The following is a 14,606-nucleotide window of genomic DNA, read 5'->3' on the forward strand; positions in this document are numbered from 1 at the left end:
TGGCTGGCAGCGGGCAGGGTCCTCCCCGGTAACGGGGCAGGCGGCGCCCCTCAGGCCCTGCTCGTGCTCTGTGCCGTGGGTGGGCGCTGGCAGGAGGACAGGTGCCATCTCCACACAAAGGTGCGAGGATGAGAGATTGAACTTCAAAATGAAGCGAGGTAGGTTCAGAATCAGACACTGGTTCTGAAGGCAGAGCCCCGTGGTTATACTAATGCCAGATAGCAGGAATTAAATTACTGGGTGTTGTGACAAAACCCTTTGCACGGAGGAGAGGGAGCTGTGGAGAGGGAGGTACCTTCTCTTTACAACCATGTTTCAAAATAGACTGACATTTTTGCACAATTTTATGTCATTTTACATACTTACCTGCTCAGAGTATGGCTGACCCTAGAGCCCTGATTGTGCACCAGCATCTGCACTCACAGAACAAAAAGGCAATCCCTTTGGTACATCCTGAAGGGTATTTGGGGGTCAGGTTCAGTGTGAAAAGCAAATTCAGAGTAGCAGCGATTTGAGCATAGATTTGTTTTCCTTGAAAGAGAAGGGTGGGCTAGTCCTCAGGAAAGAGCGAGGCTGTTCCTGTTCCATGGATCACAGCTGATGTGATAAATGAGGATTGGTGCCCACCAAGCAATTTAAAGGACAGACTCTTTACAGATTGCAAAACCACAGCATTTTGGAGACACCCAGCTAAATTTTCTTTCTGGCTACACACGGGTAACCCCAAACAACTCCATGAAATAAGCTGAGTCCTCTGATCCATGCAGTGAACTCTTCCATCGGCGAACAGGGAAGGCACCCTCAAGATGAGATTCCCACACAGCTTGTGATACCAAGATGTGCCTCTCACAGGCCTCAAAGCACGTCCTCCGGAGCCTATGGGTTCCCGGAGGCCTCAGCAAGTGACAGCACTAATGGATCTTGGGAAACTCATCAAATCTCCAGATGCTGTCCATGGAGCACCTGGGGACAGGCAGGGAGTGAAACATGGCCTTCAGCGCAGTACAGCGGAGCAAGTATGTCAGTGTGCAATGTGCAAGCCCTGCAGCTCTTAAGAGGGCTTTGTCTTTCCTGCTTCCTCCAAGGAGGAGAAGGGGAAAGGGAAAGATGGATTTCCCCTTTGTTGGTTATTTCATTGATAAACCTGGGAAATAAATTAAATGCAAAAACTTGTTTCAGTCACTTCCAGTTGCACAGCTGACCTTCTTAAACATGAAGAAACACAAGAAGCCCCTTTGGCAGCATCCCCACCTCAAGTCGCATACTATTTTTCTATTCAGTTTATTAAACATCTATGTTAATACAGTTATGCACCTTTAAAACAGAGTGGATATAAGAGAAAGCCAAATTTTTGCATCTGCAGGACATGAGGTGTAAGTGCGCATATATCCCTTGCAGCCATTTACACCTCCTGAATATCTAGTACCTTAACTTTACTTTTTTCCTTGTCTTTTTCTTTTAAGTCCAAATCCATTCGTCAGTATTTTGTCCCTGAAGTGCTTTCAGAGCTCGGTGACAAATGTTAGATGTTGCAATTACTGGCTCACTGGGCAGAGAGTGGTTCTATAGGAAGGTAATTGGCTATTTTTCCTGGCATGAATAATATTCACATTAATAGCCTCCCTCACCATGGCTCTGAGAGCAATTCTGCTGTGTGCTTTTTTGCCTGCAATGGGAACAGACACATTTTCTGGCCCAGGCCAGGCTGTGTCAATAATAAGTGGAAAGGGAGGTAAAATGCTCTTTCCTGCTCTGTGTAGAGCGACAAGGAAGATCTTGGTCATCTTACACCCAACACAGAACCACTGAGGACTTGATCCTACAACAGCTTTTCTAACCATTTGTGACAAGTCCCAGAGGGAAATTTGGGGTGACGCTAATGCCTGAGTGTGGCCAGCCCACTCATAAGCCAACCACGCTGCAAGCCTGGGGCAAGGTGGACATGCACGAGGGAGATCCCCTTTCTTCCCGAAGAAATTGGCTAAGAGATACAGCAGAAAGAAATATTTTGTCCTTTCTCCGGAGGGGAAGACCAAAGGGCTTGCCCAAGCTGGCAGGAGCAGCCAGGGACAAGGTCAGCGATGACCCTTTCTGGTACTGTGGGTCCCAGCACAGATGCTGCTCCATGTTCTCCTTTCCACTCTTATCTCCAAACTAGCATCATCAGGCAGAGGTGAAGTCCTCCCCTCTTCCCCCTTTCTAATTACACAATTTACTCCTTTTCTAGCTGTAATCACCTCCCATTTATACAGCCCTGAGAGATCACAGGATAATCACCATGGGGAATAATCCTGTGATTTCCCTTGCCGTCTCTGCAGGATGCTGAGTCCCTCCAGTACAATCAGGGAGAGGGAGGATGCCAAACATCTTCCTCAGGGACTCTACAGGATTAGGGCAAAAAAACAGTCCCAAAAAAATTAAAACCTCATCAAACAGAGCCTCTCTTCCATTCACCACCATGGTAAGAACTCATGGCAGTCCCTCAGTGTCAACCACTGCCACACCCAGACCCTGGTGGACACAGTGGCTCTTTAGTGACCTCCCCAATTTGTGTGATCTCCCTTCTTTTACACCCCCCCCCCCTTTTTTTTTTTTGAGGCTCCTTCCTTTTTCTGTGGAGTGCAGGCCCTCATCAGTTCCCACAGAAGCTTTTAATATATGCATTGTAGGAACTTAGGCGTTGTATTCAGCTCTTTGCAGGCAGAGGTAAGGACAGAGCCTGCCTAAGAGAGCTTGTGACCTTTGTAGCAGGCAGAAAACAGCATGAGGGAGAGATAATGTGAGAAAATATCTCCTGATGGAAGGACACCTCAGACCTCATCTAATAGCTTCAGTCATTTTGCATTGAAAAGCAGAGGTGAAAATCTATGATCACGATAAGAAGGACAGAGCTACAGCTTTAACAGAATTCAGTGATGCCATCTGGATCTTCTCAGGTGGAGCTCTGAAGGGACCAGGACTGCAGGATGAAGTCCCCTGCACACCAGCATAGCTTGGCTGTATTCAGCTGGGAAAGCAATTAGTTAAATATCCTTCCAGTTAATTCCTTTGCAAACCACGAGAGGGAAACTGAGTACGATCATACCAAGTTGCTGTCAGCTGGAGTTGTGATCCCATTTCATCACCGCCAGAGACAGCTCAACTGCCCTTCCACCAAAGCCACTTATTGAGAGAGGAAACATTAAACGCTTTAAAAATATTAACTTCAGGGAGAAAAATCTTTTTCCTTTCTGGAGGTCATGGGCCATTCAACAAGCAGACGGACTGCACACTGGATGGAGACAGAGGTTCAGGAGCAAGGGTCCCAGCACTGCTGCTGCTTTTGGCACGTTTACATGAATATCACTCAAAAGAAGAGGGAGCCGGGAGCCCAGACTGATGCAAGTTGGGCAGCTGATATGCTTCCCACCCCCAGCTGTCTGGCTGCTGAGCTGTTACGGCTCCAGCGCACATCCCAAAGGCACACCTGAAGGCACAGCTCTTGTGTCCCGCAGCAGGTGGTGCAGCTGGATGCCTGCTGCCAGCTTCGGTCTTGGAGCCCTTCACCATCGTGCATTATATCCTGGATTTCACAGTTTCTTTTGATTCATTTATGACTGGTGTCCCTCTGGCCCCAGTGCTACCTAATCCTTATTACCGTTAGAAGAGAAAAAATAGATCTTTGCTAATCTTGTTTATTTACAAAAAAAAAACCCAAAAGACACAAAATCCTATTTCTTTAAAGCAGCAAAGGCAAAAGGAGCTGGGAAAAATCTCCATAGCCACTACTTCAGTGAGCTCTGAGCCCCAGAAATGCTGCACACCCATTTCCTTCCTCATGGGTTTGGTGTGTCCCTCTCCAAATACCTCCTTGCCCCTGTGCTGGAAATCAAGATGCCCTCCCCTACAGGTGGAGAGACCTCCGCACCACACTGAGCCACACACCATCACTTGAAAGCCATGAGGTGGAGAAGGGACTGGTGGCACAGAGACAGGAATAGGCCGAGGACGAGCAGGGAAGCAGGAAGAGGGCTGGCCTCCAGGTAATGCGACAACCTCCTCCAGAGACAAAACCCTGGGCTTTCTCCTTCAACAGCTGTTGCTGCATCCAGCACTAATCACAGTCTCTGTCACTCATTTGACATTAAGCAGCTGATTCCTCTTCAGACTCATGGCACTGGCTGAAGAGTACCTGGAAGCAGAGGCTCACCCACCAAACTGGGTTTAGCATCACTCACCTACAAAGCAATACCCCACACACACTCCAAGAAAAACCGTCAGCAACTTGAGTGCCTCAGCTGTTTCCCGCTCCGTGGGACTGCTTTCAAGAGCCAGCCCTTCATTCAAGAGGAAGGCTGTCCCCATGGGGTACTTTCCCCCTTCACCACCTTTGCTTCTAATTCAATTTTTTTGCCAAAACGTTTTTAAACATGCATGAGTCTGACTCAGCAACCCCAAATATTTCATTTGATGCAAAGCAAAATGGTTTATTTTGTTTACAAGCTAATTAGCCAGTCATCTCCCTCACCTTTATAAGCACAGGCAAGCCAACAACACAACCTGCAAACATTAAAAAGCCTGGTTTTAGGAAATGTCAGAGTCAAGCTGTGTCAGTAGTTCCAAAAACACATCCCTTGTTTCTTAAGGGGAGGAGGGAAGGCCAAAATTACTTCCCAAATTCAGCTTGATTTTGCAAATTGGTTTAGCCCTGCTGAAGGTCCATTTTTGCAAGAAATGTACAATCAGTTGCAATTTTCCTTGCCAAGCTCAGACATTTACAGAGCACTCGGAGAGCTGCAGAACAAATCAAGGGCAGGTCTCAGCCTTATGGACCAGGGACAGACTCAGTTCTCACTGGGTCCTCACCACTCACCCAACACCGCCACAAGAATTCTTTGGGGCTGTGTTCAGGGGTGCTGCTCATCGTTACAAATATGCCTTTATGCAAATCCAGTTGGAGGACCAGGACTGAAATAAATAGGATTGTAACCATTTACTATAACAGCTACCTCCATCATGTCACGTCTATGATCTACAGTGAGACACCCACCATAGTCAGTCTGGGTGTGAAAGCTGAAAGCAGAATATATATGAATATCTAATATATATACACACACACACTCACTTACTTTCTAAGCAGTTAATCTTCCAAGCACCCTCCACCACATTTAAAATATTTGCTTATCAGCTTGCATGACCAAGAAAGACTTTTCTGCAAATGGGTTTTTCTCCAGGGCAGGAGGAATTGCTTCACTCTCTGCTGTCTGAGCTCTGCAGAGACCAAGCTCTGGCTCCCTTTGGAGAACAGTTTGGCTGCTGCATATGATTTTTGTGATTTATACAACCTCCAAGGGCCAGAAGCGAGGCTGGCTGACGGCAGAGGTCTCTACACTGAGACCTGGGTTTGAGGAAATCAGCTTGATGGGTGGTGGAAGTACATCTCTTAAAAGACATCTTCTGAAGTGTGAACAATCCCCGTACACTTCAGCTCCTCTATTTAAAGGGAGGCTAGCAGAGGTTGAGTATAACACACAGGCAACAGGCTTTTCACGTTATTTTTATGGCAGCACACAGTACTTCCCTGACCTTCCCACCACAGTGCCAAGTTGCCCCAGGTCCTGTGTGGCTTCAATGAGCTCCGGGGCCAGCTTGGGAGCTCACAGCATGGATCATGCAACCTTAACCACACCTGGTCTCACAGGGTGGGCAGACCATCATATTGCTCAGCTAATAAGGGATGTGTCACCCCTAACCATGTGTGACTGCTCTCCCCAGCTGCTTTGCCTTTGCTTAGAGAAGTCCTTTGAGAAGTCCTTCCTCTGGCAGGAGGCAAAATGTTATTCTCTCTGCCTCTGATTAAATCTCAATAGAAAAAAAAAAATCTGGCTCCTATAAGTAATGGCTCAGGACAGGGGAAGCATCATTTCATTGGGGCAATTAGTGCAGTCTAATTAAACCCTAGTCTTCTGATCAGGCTCTGCTGATTAAGTGGGTTGCAGACACTCTGGATTATATTAACAAAATGAATCAGTTAATTACATGACAATCAATAAGAAGCAAAAAGTAGGACAAGCAATTTGCCTTTAAATGACCATCTAAATTCATCAACATGATACATGTTTGTAAGTGTTAAGGGAAGGGGCAGACATGACAGATCTCTTAGGCACTAAGATAATCATTTCTGATAGCTGCAGTTCATGAAAAGGAGAGAACTTGTAGCATCTCCCTGAAAAAGTAATTATTTTTCTATAACAGTTTACAAAACAAGCAGATCACCAGTGAACTCAGCTACTGGGGGGGAAAAAAAAAAAAAACACAAAACAAAAAACCCAACTTCAAAAACTTAGCTCTTTAATAAACCGAAAGTCTTAGTTTGGGAGTTGTGACCTAAAATGGTCAGCATTGCTTTGAACCAGAGACATTGTGGTCTTGAATGATTATCTGACTTAGAGCTCCCGTCCAAATTGAAAACCTTGGTGAAGAGGGAGCTGGAAAATGGTATTGTTAAAGAGGCAATTTTTACCCTGAAAAGCTTACAGCCTGAATGGAAGGACTTAAAGGGGAAAAACTACTTTGTGAAAAATACAGAAATATCTGTTGTTCTCATTTTGCAGGGTTCAAAACAGATCGACTGTGAGGGATTTTCAACATTTGTAATGAGTGCTTTTAATTGTTTTCTTTCAAAAAAAAAAAAAGAAAATGTTATCAAGACGGCTATTGAGAATTTCTCTTCTCTGAAAGCAGGCTTTTCAGTCAATCTAAAAAGCAATAACATTTTCAAGAAAAAAATTCAGTGAAAATGTCATAAAAAAATGAAATGTCTGTCAAGCACAACAATCTTCCCAGCTTTGAAAAAAGGGATTGGGTATTTTATTTTTGACTTTCTTCTTTATGATTTTGGCTGGCTGGATAATGCAGAATTAGGAAGATGACTTTTCCTTCCTCCAGAGATGGAGACCCAAGGACCAGAAAGATGAGTCTTACCCCAAACCATGCCTGCAATCACAGACTCATTTAGGTGGGGAGGGACCTCTGGAGGTCTCCAGTCCAACTCCATGCTCCAAGCAGTGCCAGCTTCAAAGATTAAATTAGTTTGATCTGGGTTTTGTCTGGTTAAGCTTTGGAGATCTCCTGAGGATGGACACTCCAGCAACTTCATCCCAGTCACAGAGAAATTGCACCCAAGTTTTCAGCCTCCAGGTTCACTGCCCTGATGAAAAAATGTCCTAATGCCCCTCACTGCCTTGGGATCGTCATGGAAGAAATCCAGGGGGGTTGACATATGCAGTGGCATCTACAGTCAGAGGGGAAAGAGCCTCAAAAAGAAAGAGCTGTGAGCCAGAGCTTTTTGAAACCTTCAGACTCTGTCCACAGCCTTCAGTAGGGATATGAGTAATTGAGTGTGGGTGCTCTCCAAACCAGCCTCATCCAAACCAGCCATGCTGTAGACACTCAGCCCCACCACAAGCCAGCCTCCAAGCTGTACTCCAAAGCTGTGACACCTGGTTTGTCATCCTTGTTTGTTTCTCCCCTCCTTTCAGTCCGCTAGCAATTGCATTTCTGGGTGCATGGGGCTCATTTATGAGTCTCTGCAGCAATAAAACAAAAAGGAAGAACCTCAATGCCACAGACTGGACTGTCAGGCAAGAAATTTGCTTGCCATTTGTGGGCAATCATTTGCCATCTTGCATGGGAATTGATCAAGCTACTGGGGGACTTTCAGCTCCAAAAACCACTAGAAAAATCCTGAAACTGCCAGGAAGCAGGAGGAGAGTGGATTGCACTGAGACGGCTCAGCTGTCCCAGCGGCAGGTTTTACTGACGCTAAGAGCTCCGGGCTCCTGGAACTGCTTTCCCAAAGTCTCTCCATCTGGCTGCCAAGGTAGAGCCTGCAGAGAGTTGAGGCAAATACCTTTCATCTTTTTTAAGCTTTATTTCCGAATGAAGCAGAATTATGCTGCTGTTCTCTTTTTTTTTTTTTCCCTAATAACTTTTAAATCCTTTGGCTGCTTGCACCAAATTTTTCACAAGGGGACCAGACGTGCAGTTCTGACAAGTCTGGAGTAAACAGGCAGCTGGGGAGAGGAGGGAGAAACTCTGCTTGCACAAAATGCCTCTTGACAGTCACACCGGAGCATGAAACGTCTCATTTACTGGGCACCATGGAGTCCAAGCAGAGCTTGGCCTCCAGGAATAACTCTATGGGAAATGGGCTGTGCCACTTCAGCATGCCTGTCTCCCAAGTAAGTTGTCCTGCTTTAAAGCAGACTTTAGCAGTTTGCTCTGAGCAATGCTTGTGTGCAAGCAGCAATAAAGGGTTGATTTCTAGCGTGGAAGGAGGTTGTGCTCAGGGCTTCTTTAGTCCTGAGCTGCTGGAGCCACCCCATGTGCAGCTGCTAAAGAGCTCTGTTACATCCTAGGGTGTATCCTCAGGCATAAGCCATCAGGCATCTTCCTCTCTACACAGCTGCAATACTGTGCCCAGCTTTGGGTACCCAGTCTCAGTGTGTCAGGAGACGAGAAGAGTGACCAGCATTATCAGAGTCCTTGAAAACAGGAAGCATAGAAGGAGACTGAAACAGATTGCAATAGTTTTAGTCTCAGGAAAGGGAAATATGAGACCAGTCTGCAAATTTGCAAAAAGTTCTTGTGAAGAAAGGAGTCTTCTCTGTAATCACAACAGGTAGGAAAGGAAATGGCAGGCTTCAGTTGTAGCCCAAGAGGGTATAGGTTAGAAATTAAGGAAAACCTTGCCACTTGGAAAAATAATCCTGTCTGGACAGGGATGATGTTCCACCTTTTCAGTTTTTAAGAGCAAGTGATACATCCTTTATCTGGGTTTAGGCTTTGGATGGAGGTGACCCCTAGACCTCCCTCCTGACCTAATTTCTTTTCCATAAGGAAGCCACTGTCACTGAGGAGACCACTAGCAGTTTAATGCGCTGCCTGAAATAGATGGGCAGGATACAAACCTTAGAAGAGATGATGCCAGTTTGTCAGCTTGCCTGGTGTGCTTGGTGCTGCACAAAGCCCAAGGACAACTCCTGCCCCATTGCTCTAGACAATAAGGATTCTGCCAATTCCAGATTATCATTCATGCCTAAATTTCCTATCTGTATTCAGGAAAACCCTGGGGCTTTCCTCCATGTCATAACTAAACTACAATGAATTAACATTTTAAAAGCTCTGCTAAAACTATATTTGGTAAGAACAATGCAACTGTTACTAATTTAAACTCGGCCAAACTGCTATCCCACTACATAGTGGAAAATTTCAATCTGGATCTGGACTTTGCCATTTCTATCCAGGACATTTGACTGTCTGGAGCAAATCAGCCCTTTCAGCTTGAATTGTAAAACTGCACTCACATAGGAAGCACCTATCACACAAGACAGAAAATCTCCCTGCTTGCCAGAGCAAAGAGGCCACTGCACATGTCCAAAATACACATACAGTTCATATGGATGCACATGCTGAACACTACCAATGCCCCTCTGAACACCGGGAAGAAGGCTTTTCCCCTTCAAAGGCAGCCTGCTAACTTGTTCTTCTTGCAGAGTGTCTTTTGAAGGCACAAGGACCCTAAATCAGCTGATTGTGCCACCCAGTCTCATAAGCAAACCTGTCACGTTCGTGTGCAGAAAAGGAAAAGAAACCTTGATCACTACTTGCCTTTTACCTTAACCAAGCCTGCCTTGATCTCACAAAACCCAGGGTGCTTGGAGTACAGAGGCACAAGTTCAAAGAGACAGCAATAAGTTAATCTGAAAGCAAAAGGTGCTCTTCAAGGCAGGAGGGAAGAAGTAATTAGAAAGCACAGCTATTCCAAAGCGTCAATAAATGACATCAAGGCAGCCATTATACACTTTATTAAGCATGAGGGTCCTCCACTTCTTGTCAATCAAGAAAAAAACAAGGCTGTAGACACATGGGCCAGACTGCAAAGGCAGGAACTGGTAGGGCCCCTTGCCACCCCCCTCCAGGACTCTGAGGCAGAGTCTCTGAAGGTGAGCAGGAAACAAGCAGCTTCAGGAGGCCCACATCTGTCAAGGCTTTTTTTTTTTGGTTTAGATGTGCCCCTCCTACCTTCTCCACCATCAACATCCACTGTGCTCCATGAGCTCCATTGAGCTCCATGAGCTTCGGCTTTCCGTAGGCAATGTCCCATTTCATTACCGATCCAAAATGTTCTGACTTTTCAGTTCAGCATTTTAGTTATTATTTCATTTCACCTTCAAAAACTATAGCCTGGTCCACTCTGGGAAGCCTGGTGACAAATCAAAGGGCACTTACACTTTTGTATCTCCCAGCCCCAGGCAAATGTGATGCTGGATTCAGGATTCTGTTGCTTCAAAACTGCAGGTGCAAAAGGACATTCCCTTCTGCATAATTCTTCCACCTCTAGCTTCTCATCTGTAAAATGCAGATAATCATTGTGCAGCTTTTGTCTATGTAGGCTGTAAGCTCTTAGGGGCTATCCAAGGACATCACGAGTGAGGAACCCCTCCATCAGACAAAGAGGAGGTGGCTTGCATGAGCTGGATGCAGGCAGGGTTGGCAGTGAGAGATGGCATCTTTTATCAGAAAAATTGATTCAAAAAGCCAAGAGGAGCAGTTTTCCCTCCAGCAAGCAACATCAATATACACATATGGATCCAGAGCTGGTGTTTTTCCCACAGCGTTTCTCCACCCCCCTTTCAACATCCCTCTCTACCCCTGCCCTGTAGCAGCAAGACATTCAGACAACTGCTCCCCGACTCAGGCTTTTCACATCCTACAGCTAGGCCTGAACTCCACGTGGCAGTGATGCAAACCCAAAACCGTTCTCCTACACCAAATGTGTGCCAGCTGCAGCTGAGCAGCATGAGCTGCAATCCTTCGCTCAGCTGCCTCTGGCTGAAGGAGCTGGCAGAGGTTGTGGTACCCGGCTGCTGCCGGGGGACAGGAAGAGAACGGGTGCCACTGAGCAGCACAGCGTGTCCCTTCTGCAGACTAACAGCTCCTCTCCCCTTCTCCCCCAAGCCCAGGAGGCACCAGCCACATTATGCAGTGTGATGCCACTTCTGATCCTTAAGGGCTTGGAGAGTCGCCTGGACACTAAGCAGGCTCCTGCTGGAGTTCAGAAGATGCCCGTGTGAGTGTGTGATCCCTGCTGCCACACTCTGCTGTCAGCTCTGCTCACAGGCAGATCTCTATAAGCCTCCCAAGCTGCTGTGGAGCTGAGGCTGCTGGCAACAGTAGGAGCCCTTTCCCCTGCTGTAAGCACTGATCCCTCCTAAAACCCAAAGCGATTGCATTAATCAGTTTGCTTCGAAGTAGGCCATGCTGAATGTGTTTGAGCCTGGCTGATAAAATGGAGAGAGGAAGAAGTGCAAGGAGATTAGAAAGGAATCGTGCTTAATTTGGGAACGTCTCTGAAGATTTATCCCAAAGCATGAAAGCCATGGAGAACACTCCCGCCCAGAGATTAAAGATGCTCTGACTCACATCTCTGAGGCCTGACAATAGCTTATTCAGGAGAGCTGCCTGCAACCACAAGACAGAGGATACAGTTTTCCCAAAGCATTTCAATTTTCAAGAGGAAAAAAAAAAAAAGACTAGACTTCATTAGTTTCACCAAATAACATGAGATGCCACGGTCCCAATCTCTCCTAAAGCTGGCTATAGATCCCTGTGCTTTTGTCAGCCTGAGAAAAACCAGAGCCAGCAGTTGGTGACAACTTCTGAATCGCCACATTCTGGCATTTCCTATTGCATTTGACCTCCAAACAAAAGCAGAGCTAAGAAGCCAGTGGAAGGCCCTTGCCAAGCAGGGGGAATGCAGCAAACATCACCCCTTGCTTGCCGTGCCCCTTCATGTCTCCTTCTTCCACAGAAGTGAAATCCAGGGGCTAAGAGTGTCCAGCTGTTTTATCATGTTGGCATCTTCGAGGCCACCTGGTTCTCCCTGCTGCACGGCCAGCAATGTGAGCATCACACAACCCCCATTCTGTGATCCCATGGGTGGCCCACTGAGCACTGGGTGTGTGGGTGGTGCCAGGACCTCAGCATCTCTTCCCCTCTAAGAGCTGATGATGGCCCCAGTGTCCCTGTCAGCTCCAGGTGAGCCTTGAAAGGAAAGAAGGTGGCACCTGCAAGAGGGTGCATGTAGGAATTGGTCTTGCATTTCTGTTTTGCTCCTCTCATTAGGGGCAGAAGGGAAGGGGATGGTGAGTTTGGGAGAGACAGGATGGCAGGTATAAGGAACTGTGGGATTGCTGCCAACAGACTGCCCACACTGGAAATCCCTTTAGTGAGTGCTGATGTAAGCAAGCCTTGGGGATGAACAGCAGGACAGCTCTGGGGCATTGGGAAGAAGGAATGAGACTCAACACTTGACTGATGTGGGCACATCTTTGACATCACTTCTTACAACTAGAGTAAACACAGCCCTGTGTTTTTATTCACAAGGACCCTTTGGTAGACAACCCAGTGAAGAGTTTGTGGCTGATCTATTGACATCAACACCATGAAGGTGAAGGCTGACATGGGATACACCATTTGGGAGGTGTCATCTCTCATCTAGGAAAATCAGGCTGCTGCTGCTGCAGAGTGCTGCCAGCAGAGTCCCTCAGCAGGACCCTGTATGGGACTGCACACTGGCAGCTCAGGGGACAGGGGGACCACAAGGCAGGACAGCAGCCATGGTACTGCGTTGCTGATGCATGAGAGGCTCCTCTGCATCACTGTGCAGCAGATCGTCTTCGATACAACATTACAGACGGCCCTTTCTGAGCCACTGCTGCTCCTTGTTCTGTTCTCCAAGATAGCTGGAGCAGAGACAAGTCCAGCACCATAAGAGGCTCTGCAGAGTTTGTTTTGATCTTCCTTCTGATGGGGAAGGACAGCCAGAGCCTGCAGAACAGAAAAGGCTGTGTACCAGCTCTAGGCGTCCAGGTAATTGTACTCATCTCCCATCCATCATCCCAGGAACGGCAGCCTCTGTTGCCAGACCTAATGACCTTTATGCCATTTCTTTCATGGAACCAGCTTGAAATTGATTTTGAAACAGAAGCAAGAGGTTGTATCAGTTTTCCCCTTGGAGGTGTGACAGCATGTCTGCTTTCTGCCAGGTTAGGTTATTTTTGTTCTCTGCTGTGTGTGTGTTTCCGTGACTCTGTTCACTGAGATAGGTAGAAAAGGATCCCATCAAGTTGGGCTGGTGGGGGAGAGGAGATGACTGATAACATGACGTAGCAGAAAGACAGCCACCCCCACACTTCACGCTGTGTCCATCACCTACACCCTCACCAGCTTTATTTACAGGGGAAGGGTTCAAGGAAGAGATCTGAGGCAGATCCATTCTTTACAGCTCAGTCAGCCCTTTCCAAATGATGAAATCCATCTGCCAAGCTGTGGAAGGAAACTTAAAGGCTAATGCACAAGGTTTCCTCACCTGTGGCAAGGGGACACCATCAGAAGGCACCTCCAGATTTCGAAGCAGTGCAAGGTCATAGGATTGTGGGTTTTGAGCTTCCTACTTTAGAATTTGTCTTTGTAACTAGAAATTGTAGTGTTAAGAACATGCAAAGAGGTGACAGCCATGCCCACAGGTCCCGCTGCTCTTCTTCAGCCATGCAGCAAGATTACAACCTTCTGACTGGAGATGGAGTTGCGAAGGGGATCCAAAATCAGAAGGAGAGTGGATTTTATCTTTTTTTCCCCAGATTGCTTTCAGTTTAAAACAGAGCAATCAAGTTTTCCCCATTCTTAAGCAGAAATTGTATAGCATCATCTGGTCTTGAAGATTCCTGTTAAGAGCACAGTGTCATTCAGCAAACACAGCTGCCAGATGTGGTCCAGTGGCCGTTTGAGACACTGCCAGCTGGCGTAGACCTGGTGTGAAGGTAGTCCTCTCCGGCCCAGCCAGGATACAGGCAGGACTGAGGAGTCTTCACAAGGTTAGTCCATCCTCCTAAAAGACTCTGAAAATATATTTGTTCAACCTGTCCTTTAAAGCCTCCACAGAATCACAAAGTCACAGAATGGTTGAGGTTGTCAGAGACCTCTGGAGGTCATCTTGTCTAGGTGGCTCAAGCAGGGCCACCTAGAGCTGGTTGCCCAGGACCATGTCCAGTCAGCTTTTGAGTATCTCCAAGGACAGAGACTCTACAGCCTCTCTGGGCAACCTGTTCCAGTGCTCAGTCACTGCGATGTACTGGTGGTGCCTGGGGTAGTTCCTCCTCAGGTGCAGGACTTTGCACTTCTTGTTGAACTTCACAAGGTTCCTGTCGGCCCATTTCTCCAGCCTATCAAGGTCCCTCTGGATGGCAGCATGACCCTCTGGTGTATCAGCTGCTCATCCCAGTTTTGTAACATGGGCAAACTTGCTGAGAGTATGCTCTGCCCCATCATTCAGACCATTAATAAAGACGTTGAATAAGATTGGGCCCAATATGGACCTCTGGGGTACACTGCTAGCTACTGGTGTCCAACAAGACTTCATGCTGCTGACCACCTCCCTCTGGGCATGGCCATTCAGCCAGTTTTCAATGCACCTCACTGTCTGCTCATCTCTGGCAACGGAGAGGTCTTGCTTTTGTCTGGAAATCTGTTGTCACGCTTCACTATCCTCCCTCTTTGGATTT

The sequence above is a fragment of the Strix uralensis genome, chromosome 8, assembly GCF_047716275.1.
Source record: "Strix uralensis isolate ZFMK-TIS-50842 chromosome 8, bStrUra1, whole genome shotgun sequence".
Lineage (NCBI taxonomy): Eukaryota > Metazoa > Chordata > Aves > Strigiformes > Strigidae > Strix > Strix uralensis.